This window comes from Eschscholzia californica, unplaced genomic scaffold (genome assembly GCF_041429995.1).
Source record: "Eschscholzia californica isolate CP2 unplaced genomic scaffold, dmEscCali1.0.p SCAF_4, whole genome shotgun sequence".
Lineage (NCBI taxonomy): Eukaryota > Viridiplantae > Streptophyta > Magnoliopsida > Ranunculales > Papaveraceae > Eschscholzia > Eschscholzia californica.
In genome coordinates this window covers 40,579,399-40,592,842 of record NW_028238461.1, presented here as the reverse complement: position 1 = coordinate 40,592,842, position 13,444 = coordinate 40,579,399, and the positions used below count along the sequence as shown (strand labels likewise).

Below are 13,444 nucleotides of genomic sequence, written 5' to 3'. Positions count from 1 at the left end.
AGGATCTACGGATTCAACAAGAAGCCTTACGGGATCAAGAAGAAAACATACGAGCAGAGAGAGAATACAAGAACCGAAAATGCGGAGTGAACTTAATGATGATTGATGCTAGGTCTCTTGACGAAGATGGTGCACGAATGCTTAAGGCAATGCGAGACGCTTATTTATCTAGTCTTCCACGTGACTCAAGAAACCCCTTCTAGCTATCTTTAATAATTCTATTGTTGTTTAGTCGTATTTAAGTAGATTTAAAATTTAAATCAATTATTAGTTGTAATCAATGTTATTTAATAAAACTTATTAAGTAAATCGGAAAGTTTCAAATTCAAATTTTCGGCCTCAACAGAGGTTGGGGTTGAAACTGAATTTTTGAGGTTGAACTAAGGTTGTAAATTTTGAGTGAAAAAATGATTTTTTCGGCATAAGACGGGTTGGGGTTGAAGTTGATGTTAAAACGATTGTTGAACTATAATAAATTAGGAAGTAATCAGTAGTGATGAAAGGGGAGAAGTTGAATTCACAAGATAGATTTTAGTTGTAGTTGTGGTGGTTACGACGAGGATATAGACAAGAGTATAAATGTACATCGAAACTAGACCCTCGTAGGAAAAATTAATTACTAGTATAGGTTTTGTTTTTATCTAAATTATTGACTCCAACAACTTAAATTTAAATGAACCCTTTAGAATTCTAACAAGAGTTGTTGAAACTAGTTTCCAAGTTATAATGAAAAGTGATGGAGTCTAGAACATTAAAATTCTATAACTTCTAAAATCTTTCCAAAGTTTGAAGAACTTCCAAATTCTACAAAAGTACTGACCCAATATCCTCCTTAGTTCTTACCCCAAATTTGCTTCCAAGAGTGGATTACATTAAAAAAAAACAATCCCAAATGAATAGGGGACTGATAGGGTGTTCAAGTTTTTAGCACTTACGGAGTGATAATGCTATACTCAGTGTTGTTGGTGTAACATGAAAATGTTACACTTAGATCGTTTAATTTTGAAGTATTAGTCAGTTTCGGATTTTACTTCTAATAATTTAAGTGTATATTTTTGGACTTATGAAATTTGAAAGTTGTACTGAGTAGAAAATCTTTCTAAATCGACATTTGATAGCCAAACACCAAAAGATATTCGATTTTTAGGGATTTAGTGAGATATTGAAGAGTTAAATGAGTGCTTAACATCTCACTGCCCAGTTGTTGTGAATGCGAAGTCGAATTCACACCCAATTAACTTGTCTATTTAAGTTGAATAAATCTCGTATTTTAAATAATTGTTGTTTTCTTCTAAACTAAGTAAATTATTTTGTAATCACGTGCATTAGGAATAGTCCCACATAGACGGTAGAGGGTCAAGAAGAGCAAACTCCATATTCTAAAGAAGACCCTCATGATGAAGAGGAACATATCTAAGCCTAAAAAATGTGGGTGCATACGAAATCTGTACACAAGAGTGTTTGTGTACAATATTTTCCTTATGTAGAGAATTTGCTTTCTATAGCTCAACTCAAAGAGGATGCGAGTCTTTCTTTGATTCTTCGTAAATCTTGTGGGTCATTGTAAGTAGTATTTATTTGTTTGTTAATTTGGTCTAAGTTGTTTAACTTCTATTTTGTGCTTCATTTTTTTTTGAGTTTCATTTTTTTTTTTTTAGATTTTGAGTCCCTTCATGTTTGATTTTCAAAGATATATATAGATGTGTCTAATTAGTTGCTGGCAAAGATGTGAGCACTAGGTGGTAGATTGGCAAACCCTTGACCTTACTTTTGTTGTGTTTGTGGTTTTAGGAGTCAATTTGGTGTATTTGGAGCCGATGAGTGGAAGGTGGTGTTAGGCATGTAAGTTTTCCTAACGTGCACTCGTTAAATTACAAATTTTTCTTCTTATTTTTAATAGATCAATGTCTTAACATCCATTCAAGAAAGAATTTCCCTAGCACATACTCTTCAAACACATTGAAAGAAATAAATAATTTAGTTAGAACGTTATTATTTGTACAATCAATAATGCAGTAATAATAGCATTTCGAGTGGATTGGAAGCCTCTTATTTTCACAGGACAAATTGGGATGCAAAACCAAAACTCCATAAAAACTGAGACAAGAATGCAATGTGCTATTATTACCCACACCCGATACCTAAATTTAAGATATTAATATATAATTAGATCACATATATGCAACGAACATATAAATGATCAGTAGATGGTTATGCAATTAATTAGATTATTTAGATAGGTATTACTCATACTTAATAGTTATTATAACCCTTAACAACATGGCAGTAGTAGTACATGACTTAACTAATTATACATTTTTATACTATTTTTTAAATACATTAATATTACTTGAGTTGGTAAACGTCACCGACCTTAAAAATGTAAAATCCAATAACAATAATCATGGAGAAGAAAGAAGAGGAGAAACATTGTGGAGACTATGAATCTCATTCATTATTAAACTAGGGTTACAACTTAACAAATATATACTAATGATAAAAGACTAAAAGGCCCTTAAAGGGCAAATTACTAAACAACCCCTAACTATTACATATATTATTCTAACACCCTCCCTCAAACTCACGGTGCGATTTTGAAAAGCATCGAGAGTTTGCTAGCTAAGCAACGAAAGCGTGGAACCGAGTGTGAATTGGTGAACAAGTCACTGCTAAACCAAATACTGCAAAACTGCTAAACCAAAATCCAATATCCAATACTGCAAACCAAAATCCAATACTGCTAAACCAAAATCCGATACAGGCAACCAAATCGACAATCCAATATTGCCCACCAAAATCCAATATCCGATACTGCAAACCAAAATTCAATACTGCAAATTACTGCAAAACTGCAAACGGAGAAGAAGATGCGATCGTTGGAGAAAAGAAGATGCAAATGCAATATTGCCCAAAGGAGGAAGAAGATGCAAATGCAATATTGCCCAAAAGAGAAGGAAGAAGATGCAAATGCAATATTGCCCAAAGGAGGAAGAAGATGCAAATGCAATATTGCCCAAAAGAGGAGGAAAAGGATTCAAATGCAATACTGCCCAAAGAGGAGGAAGAAGATTCAAATGCAATATTGCCCAAAGAAGAAGAAGATTCAAATGCAATATTGTCAACATTCAAATGCAATACTGCCAACAAGTTCAATAACAAATCCAAAACCACTTTCAAATTTTCAGTAACACCACCTCCTCCAAATTCTAAAACCATCTTATCTAAAACCACTCAAATCAAATCCCAACCAAAACTATCATTCAATACCTCCTAAACTATTCAATACTACCATTCAATGCCCACTCAAAGTTTCTTCCATATCCACACATCTACCTAGCAAAACCCGCCTATAAATCAAAACCACAAAGAACTTTAGCGACCAAATTTTCAAAACTCGTCCAAACTGTCATCCTTTTAATACCGCCAATGATTCCCCTTAAAACCATCAATACAAAACAAACTAAAACCACTCCATAAACCACTTTTTAATTTTGAAAACCAAAACCAAACAAGGCCCTTCTTTTCCAACAACCAACTCCAAACCAGTGCTTCCAAAACCGCACGCAAAAGTTCTCAAACCGCCTCTTTCAAAACCGCCTAGGAAATCCCCACTTTCCCCAAAATCCTTCCTGGTTTTCTCCTCGAACCCAACATTTCCTCTTTGATGAACCAAAATCAAAACCATCTTATCTTAAATCTAAACCCACATATAGCAAACAACCTCGTTTTAAATCCAAAACCACATCTACCAAACCAAAATATGCCACTGTCCAAATACCTTTTCATTCCCATACCAAGACTGCCAATAAATTTTGATTCCCATACCAAACTTTGCAAACTACCCTTTCCTAAAAAAAACGCCCAAATCCAACTTTAAAACCGCCTAAACCAAAATCTAAATCTAGAACTACCTACTCGTCCAAACCATCAAAACCGCCTTCTTCAAAACCTCCAACAAAACTCCTTTTAACAAAACCCTCAAAACTGCCTTCTTCAAATTTAAAACCCACAAAACCGCCTTCTAGAACCCTCATAAACAACCTTCTTTAAAGCATCCAACTAAAACCACCTTCCAAATCAAAACAATCTAGCAAACCCACCTAAATCAAAACAGCTAAATCATTCCAAAACAATGAAACTACGCTTCTCCACAAACCACTTTCTAAAACAGCCAACAAATTCCAACCATTCTAACACCCAATCAAATATTCAAACTACCAACAAATTCCAACCATTCTAACACCAAATCAAATTTTCAAACTACCAACAAATCCAACTCCTCTAACTCAAACCATATAAACACTTCAAGAACCATGCTCTGATGCCATGTAAAATCCAATAACAATAATCATGGAGAAGAAGGAAGAGGAGAAACATTGTGGAGACTATGAATCTCATTCATTATTAAACTAGGGTTACAACTTAACAAATATATACTAATGATAAAAGACTAAAAGGCCCTTAAAGGGCAAATTACTAAACAACCCCTAACTATTACATATATTATTCTAACAAAAAAAACCCATTAATAAAGGAGACCTGTTTAAAAATTAATATTCTCTGTCGAAATGTTCCATGCTTGTCCCTAACAGTGTGTTAATGGTTCTCAACAAAAGAAAAAACAAACAGTGTGTTAATGGAAGAAGAGAGAGTGATATGTTGTTCGAAACACTATTTCTCTTCTTCCTCTTTTTCATTTGTTTCCCCCTCCCCACATTTCGTCTCTCATCCCTCCCCCTTTTGAGGGCTGGCCCAAGTAGTTGGGAGGCATAAAGCGAAGAAAAATTTGGGTCTCTTTGTTACACTAGCAAAGCGCTTTGGGGAAAGCTAAATAGTTTTCGGGGTGTGAAGACTTGGTCAAAAATTGGTCAATTTTGTTTGACAATTTTATTTAGGGGAAAGCAAAATAGCTTCTCTACCTCAGCTCTCTCTCTCTCCACCTCACTTCTCTCCCTCCACCTCATCTTCTCTCTCCACCTCATCTTCTCTCTCCACCTCATCTTCTCTCTCTCTTCTCCGATAGGTCGCCGGCCGGAAATTTTCCGGCCGGCGACCATGAAAAAAAAAAAAAAATTTCATTCACTCTCTCTCTCTAGAAACTCCGGCGAAGGGGTTTCCCTTCGCCGGAGTTCCGGTCTGTTGAAGAACAAGTAACTAAGAGCATCTCCAATGCAACACTCAACAAAAACTCAATTAATCCAATGTGTCATGTGTGAATTGAGTTTCTCTTTCCTAGGTGCCACAATTGAGATACTCAATTCAAAATTCTTCTTCAATGCAACACTAAAAAAACTCAACATTTACTTTAGATTTACTCTTGTTTCTTAATATATAAAACTATGATGTGGACCAATTGAAATACAACAATAAATGTCGAGATACTCAAAAGAAAACTCAACAATTGAATTTTCTTTAGAGTATCTCGATATTTATTGTTGCCACATCATATTGAGTTTCTAGTTGAGTGTTGCATTGGAGAGTGTTTCTTGTTAAAAATTCAAATAATCCTATGTGTCAAATTGAGTTTTTTAAAAAACAATAACTATATTTTTTTAATTTAAAAAACAATAACTATATTTTTTTGTTGAAAACCTTATCAAGAAATTTTAATTTTTTTTGAGTGTGAGATATAGATCAACCATTCACATTGATTGGACAATAGAAGCAATTAGCAGAAGTTTCTCGAAAACTTTTATTTAGAAGACGTTCTTCAGTCATGAAAGTACAATGAGGTTAAACAAAACCATAATTTTAACTCCCTCCCGAGTTTCTTTCTAGAACCAGTTCGTTCTGATTTATTGTAGCAGTTACTTTCTCATAAAAAAAAAAATCGGTGGTACGACTCTTATTTCAAAAAATGTATATAAAGGTCGTCTCTTAGTAACAAGTGAGTTCGTATTACATTGACCCCCTTTTGTCTTTAGTCCTGATTCCGTCCATGGATGAGAGAAAAACAATTAACAGAGATGATAGAGAAGAAGAAATTAGAAGCAATAGAAGTTTGCAGTGGTGAAAATGATGATGAAATCTCATATGAATGTAAAGTTGCTTGGAATGAAGTTGAAGAAATTAGTCAAGCAAAAGCGGACTATAGGAAAAAGATTGAGAAAGAAGATCCACTTGAGTATTTTTTGTAATGAGAATCCTGAAACTGGTGAATGTCGGATATATGAAGATTGTGTTACAATTGTTTGTAGTTTGCCATTAAGACGAGGGAGAGAGAGAGAGAAAGAGAAGATGAGGGAGAAAAAGAGAAGAGAGAAAGAGACATGGAAGAGAAGAGAGAGAAAGAAAGAGAGAAGTAGTGATGCTTAAAAGGTCGGGCCGGCCCGGGCCTGTCCAGGCCGGCCCGGGCCTGTCCAGGCCGGGCCAGTTACCGAGTCGGGCCTAGCCAACCCGGGTTGAAGTGTCCCGGCCCGGGCCTCCACCCGGGTTGGCAATACAAGGGCCCAACCCGGGACTGGGTATAGACCCAGGCCTGGCCGGGCCGGGCCGACCCAGCCCAGATTTTATATAATTTTTTTTCTTTATTTAAATTTGAAAAACTAAAATTTAAATTAAAAATAAAATAAATCTATAGTTTATTTTGAATATATAAATTTAAAGTTTAGAGACGATTTTCTATAAATAATGACATGATTTAGAAATGACTTTTGGAAAGATTTTAGGAATAGTTATTAGTTAATAGGATATTATTTTCATAAATAACTATAGAAAAGATTTTCAGAAAGAGTTTTTTGAATTGATTTTAGAAATTACTTTGTGGAAATAATTAATAGAGGGTGACTTACATAAATAAATTAATAAGTTTAGGAAAGATTCTATGAAAAGATTTTTGAGAAATGATTTTAGAAAATATATTTTGAAACTAATTAGTAGAGGATGATTTACATAAATTGAAGATGATTTACATAAATAGTTAACAAGTTTAAGAAAGATTTTTGAAAAGATTTCGTGAAAGTGATTTTAGCAATTACGTTTTGGAAATAATATAGAGGATGATTTAAACAGATAAATCAACAAGTTAGGAAAGATTTTTCGAAAATATTTTATGGAAATGAATCTTTTAGGAATGATTTGTTGGATAGATCTTTTCGGAAAGGAATATTTTCAATTTCTCTATGAAATTTTTAAAAATAAGACATGGGAAAAAAACAGATTTTGACGAGCCTGGCCCGTCGGGCCAAAACCATAGACCCAGCCCGGACCCGAAATAGAACCCGAGTTGGCCAGGCCCGTTTTCCGTACGGGCCAGGCCGGGGCGGACCTGTACGGAACGGGCCGGTCTCGGGCCCAAACCGAGCCGGCCTGGCCTTTATAACATCACTAGAGAGAAAATTATTACCGTACCTCTTTACAGAATTGAGTGAGACAATTGTTAGAGTTTAGATGGGCACAAACCCAAGACAAAAAGAGAGCGAGAGAGCAACAATAATTTATAAAGAAAAACAAATCTTTAGAGAGATGGGAGTATAAGAAAAAGAAATAGTGGATAACTGGGTTTTAAATAGTTTTAAGCCTGTAGAATTAGAAAGTCAGACTAGCTTTTTACTTTTCGTGGGCCCCAAAACTTAGTTGTTGTAGATTGAAACACCCTTCCTGGTAAACAAGTACGATAGGAACAAATTCTTGGCCCACGGTTTAACCGTTTGACTGTATTTTTATTTATTTATTTACTTTATTTTTTTTTCTGGGATGTGTCTTTAGTTAACTCTAAGATTGGGGGCTCTTCCACAAGTGAGTCCCAAACCAGCTGCTTTGGGCCTGGGGCACCCTTACCCCTTCTCTCTCTTCCGTGACCCATACCCTTTCTTTCCTAGGGAAAATAGAGGGAAGAAGCCAACAACCTTTCAATTAAAGTGGCTAGGGAAGTTTAGTCTTTCACCTTAAAGGTCAAGGGTGTTATGACTGTGATTATGGGGCTCACTGGCGTCCCCTAGTTTTGACATTAACACAACCAAGCATATGCGGATTCGGGAGTTACTCTTGTCTTCAATTACCGGAACCTTTTAAACTTATTCGTCGTGATAATTCTTCTCTTGCAGACTACATAAGATGCCTTGTGCAAGTCATGGAGACCACATAATGATATGAGTTTCCTCTCGTTCTGCTCACTGGGTAATTATGTATGAGCCGAATAATTTTACATGGTGCATGTTGCCCGAGATTTCTTGGGAGGTGAAAAGCCATTGGTATCGGCTTATCCGTTCGTTCCAATGATTGAACCTAAGTAATTCTGCGTGGGAGTTCATGGTCTATGTTGTCCGAGTGTTTTGATTCCATTGGAGATGAGAAGACATTTGTATTTGCTTATCCATTTGTTCCGCTGATTGAACCTAAGTAATTTTGCATGGGAGTCCTTTTTCTGAGTTGTCTTCAGTCTGGCAGGATTTCAGTTTGTGTGATCAAAACTTCAAGTATTGATTAAGTATCTATAAGAAGATATTTGTATCGGCTTATCCGTTCGTTCCAGTGACAGAACCTAAGTAATTTTGCATGGGAGTTCTTTTTCTGAGTTGTGTTTTCGGTTCAGTAGGGTTTCAGTTTTGTGATTATGACTTCAAGTACTGATTAGTATCGATGAGAAGACATTTTTATCGGCTTATCCGTTCGTTCCGGTGATTGGACCTAAGTAATTTTACGTGGGAGTTATTTTTTGCAGTAGTTTTTTTTTTGTTTTGGCAGGGTTTCAGCTTGTGCGATCAAGACTTCAATTACTGATGAGTATCTTCAGTTTCCCATTTTTATCTTCGTTAGCTAAGCCATTAATGTACAATTTATCATTCATTAATATACTATTAATTGATTTAATCAAAGTTTCTTACATAAATCATTGACTTCAGGTTGAGATTTAAAGATGAAAAATTAGACGGTCGGATTTATCTCCATGGTTGTCTAAGTCATTACTTTTTAACCTTTTTTAGATAATAAAGCAACGCCCCTTGCGAAATGCGAATAGTGGGCCAAAGACATTGAAGTTGACAGAATTGTCTATAGCTTTTACTTGTCTAACAAATCGTATATATATATAGACGCGACGCATTCTCTCACATATGGGTTGGGAACAGTAAGTGTTGTGTATGGATAAAATATCACGTTTTATGATAAAGGTTGTCCAAAAGAAAACTGTTTATGCGATGAATGGGATAAAACAAATACAACTTGGACACAAATGCAAGAATATCTAGCGTTTGAAAAGAAATTCAAATCTCAAACGTGAACTCCAATCTTCACGTGGTTGAGAAATCTCATAAATTTGTTCGTCTTATTAGTCTAAATTACAAAAGTGACAAAGTAAATGATAAGAATAAAATACAAGTTTTAGCTTCAAGTACTGATTAGTATATTCTATTTCCCTTTTTGAGCTACGTTGGCAGAGCCATTAATATAGAATTTATCATTCATGAGTATACTATTAATTGATTTAATCAAACTTTCTAACATAAATATTTGATTAAAGATTGAGATTTAAAGATGAAAAATTCTACGGTTTGATTTAGGTTAGTATTTTAGGAAAAAAGAAAAACTTCTTGTGCAATAAGTTTTGGGTGGAAACAAAAATATTTCCAAACTCTTTGCTTCCTCCAAACATGACCTTTATGTTTTTTTAGTTTTTTGTTCTTTCATCTTCCCTTCCCACCTGCACTATAACTATAACGACTTATACCATTAATGCCAACAATTTTCAGCACTAAATCCGATGGTCACTTATTTTTTTTTCTCTTTCTTTCTCTCTTTCTCTCTCTCTCTTTCCCTCCCTATATCTCTCTCCATAACTCCTGACGAAGGGGAGAACCCCTTCGCCGAAATCTTGTCTGGTTTTCCGGACAAGGTGGCTTCGTCTGGTTTCCAAACGAATGAACCCTACCTTAGTCTGGAAACCAGACGAAGGGTTCCAGCGAAGGGGGTCTCCCCTTCGTCGGAACTTAGAGAGGGAAGCAAGGAGAGGGAAAGAGTAGGGAGACAGAGAAGAGAGGGAGAGAAGTAGCCGGTCAACTCCAATCGACGACTTTCGGCCGGCGACTTGAAGGGTGTGTTTGAGGGATGGTTTTGGGATTTCCACCTTTTTCTTGAGAAACTTTTCTTGTTCCAAAACCCCCACCCGAATTTATCTCAATATTTGTGTCAGTCATCACTTTTTAACCTATTTTAAGACTAATTTGAACTCATCTCTTCTTCCCTTCTTATCTTTGGGTTTCCCTCTTTCTCTAACTCTCACCTACTTTGCTTTTCCTCTAGTATTCGGGTTCAATAATTTCACATGGTATTTGAGCAGGTTAATCGATCCTGATTCGAGCTTTGATAATTTCTGTTTTTTTGATTAACCCTCGGGATTTAATCATCAAGTTATTTACATTGGCTGAAGCCAATTTCATCTGAGAAGAAACTTCATTTGTGAATTTTTTTCATCGATAGAGCCACTTTTTCGCCGAGCTAAATGTCCTCGAGCAAAGTAATGAAATGCACAATCATCCCACTGCAATCTCCATGACTTCAATCAGCCTGTTTATTGGTGAGCTCATCCAACAGTCAATGCGTTTCAACATCGATTATCTTATTTCATCTCATTGTGAAGAGGCATTTTTTGAAGTTGTTTTAATATTCTCTGATTTATCGCTTCGATCATTAGAATCTAGTGTTCGTATTCTCTGGTTTATGTAACATTAAAATATTTTCTCTACCAATTTTTTCTTATCCTTTTTTGCCTTTCTCATCTTTACGGGCGATCTCAAAGTTTTTTCTCTCTCCCCATTTATCTCTGTTGGTTTCGGTGTACCGATTCAACGAGTTGACTCAGCGAGTCTATAACCGAATCACTGGTGAAACTAGTTACTACTTTGATTTTATTTGTAACTCAATCAAAAACACTTTATTTCCAAATTAATGAAGAAAAACTAAGGAATAGAATAATATCTTTCGTATTTCTGACCGATAATGTATGTTATCCAGAACAGATGATTCGTAGTCGAATCTCACTATCGATTTAAGATTGGAAAGAGGAATTGTATTCCTTCTGTGTTTATAGATTTTATTACTTAAAAATCAACACACTTCATGATTTTAAAAAATCAGAATGTCTTTGATTAAGAAATCAGATAGACTAAAAAGAAAAAGAAAAATCAGAGGATTAGAAGAAGAAGATTTTTTTAATCGAGGCGAGGTATTCCTCTTTCCTTAAGACAATTGACGCCCTGTATAGTACCAAACAGCTACCGGCATTTGTCTCCCAGGATACAACGATTACCTTTCGATTCAATGGTACTTCGAATCAGAAAGCAGTCGAACTTGAAAGTATACTAACCTCTAACTTAATGCGAATGGACCAGACTTCCTTCTTATGAAACTCCTTGAATACTCTATCAAATGATCTTCTTAAACTCTCTAAAATGAACTTCTAATAATGCTTGATGCTCTGGAAAAAACGGAATCAAATTTGGAGTTCATTTGGGTCCTATAAATAGGTTTCGTATAAACACATTCATCAGAGACACTTCTGTTGGGTTTAGGGACGCATTTGTTGAGTAAGTAAAGTGATGGGTCACTTATTTAGCAACAGACATGTCGGCTGGGATTAGAGTCGTCAGATCGCGCTCAAAATCTCGGGAGGAACGCCCTCCGCTAGATCTAGGGACTTATATCGAAACTAGCCCACAATCTAAAGGAGATGAGCTGTTGGATTGAGGTTCGGGAGATGTCCCACTCCGTGCCCGACAAGGGTTTAACCAGATTCGTTGAATCTTGCGCATTTGTGCAGAGCGAACGCCTGCCATCAGATCTGGTCGTGTTCGCTTTGCGTAAATGGTCCCCAAACCAACTTTTCCTTATTGCGACTTAGTCCCTAAATCAACCAAACATCGATCAAACTTCAAACTTGAATATCTCATTCATCCGGAATCGGATTTGAGTGATTCTTGGATCTAAACTTTAGAGCTCGACGATACGAACGCAATGGTTTTCTTTGTTTCTGAGTTTGACGACTTGAATTGATCCAAGATCGGCTCCGATTCCAACAATCTCTATTTGGAAGTTCCATATTTTTTTCCTTTACCAGTATTGTATGGCAACTTACTAACTTCTATTTGGCTTGAAGTCAAATATAAATGTTTTATCACAATATCTTCGTTGTATGACGAGATTGGACAACCGAAAAGGATTTCAGTTAGCTATATCATCTATTAAACATCATATTATCACGCATATGTGACCATGAATTATCCATACGACCAAGAGGAATGATCGTTTATTTCTCAATTTCATTCAATTTTGCATTTTTGAGTTACAAGATTTCGAATGGGTTACTAGGTCGCCAAAGCTAAATACATAAGCCTCTTCTGCATACGTACATCAACTTGCCAAGCATAAGATTGTCCAGTAATGATCTCTTTTCCATCCCATAATTAAGATTCTTTAACCAACATCTAGTGCATAAGCCTCTCTAATTTTATTGTAGTGTTATTCAGTGAGTTCAACACAAATCAAATTAATTAACGATATCGAACGGTTAAGATTTCGCAGTTGAAGTGTCGGTCATTCAGACAGCTCATAACTTGGCAGCTTCATGTTTAATCCACGAAACTTAAGTTTTTGTGTTCCACAGTGGTTAACAGTACGTACTATTTGGTTCCCACTTTTATTGTTTTGACTCTTACGGTCTAACTTTGTAACTGTTATCAGTAATGATTTATTTTCTCAATACAAAAAACACTGATGCAGGGGCACCCGGCGTGGACACTTTTACCGTGGACCTAAACGGCCACGTAGGCTAACCGGCCATATTGATTAGTTTAGAAAGAGTCCTAGTTTAGTAAGATTCATAATGAATCTAGGTTTAGGAAGTTGCATTATTTCAGTATTTCTATTATTTAGGAAAGTCTAGTTTGAGTCTATCTAGGAAAGTCCAATATTCTATAAAAGGATGTCCAATCTGTCTTTATGATTCACATTGAAGAGAAAAACCCCATTGAAGTTAATCAAAGTTTACAGTTTATTCAGTTATTTACAGTTGTTTACAGTTATTTTGATCGTTCTTCGTATTAGTTTAGTTTATTCTTAAATTCCGCTGCGTTCTACATCATGTTGTATTCAGAGCCACCAAAGTTTTGGGTGAATGATTCTGAATTTTTTTTTCCAAACCAGTTAAATCAGTATCGATCGTATTCTATCCCGCAAGAAGATTATAATCAACTAGATTATACTCATCAAGAGATAACGAATCGATGCTCATGCTCATCATGTTTATATGCGAATAACGACTCGTACAATTATCATTGGAATCCGGGAGAAACCGTACGAGAAAACCCTCCACAATCGTCTCTTCGTCAATACCAACCGTCACCACCACCAGTGTTTCCTACACCACCACCTCCATCTTATTATCCGACACCATCCTCACCACCACCACCACCTTCGTACTCTTATTATTCACCATCACCTCAATCATCTT

The 13,444-nt window shown here is 35.8% G+C and overlaps 1 long non-coding RNA gene across 1 annotated transcript; it reads left to right on the top strand.

The window, feature by feature from the left end:
* The first annotated feature begins 1,411 nt into the window (after positions 1 to 1,411).
* On the top strand, positions 1,412 to 8,808 carry LOC147544684 (uncharacterized). Its single transcript, XR_015224149.1, has 3 exons — positions 1,412 to 1,563; positions 1,792 to 1,842; positions 8,046 to 8,808. It is a non-coding gene; the product is annotated as an uncharacterized LOC147544684 (long non-coding RNA).
* The last annotated feature ends 4,636 nt before the right edge of the window (positions 8,809 to 13,444 follow it).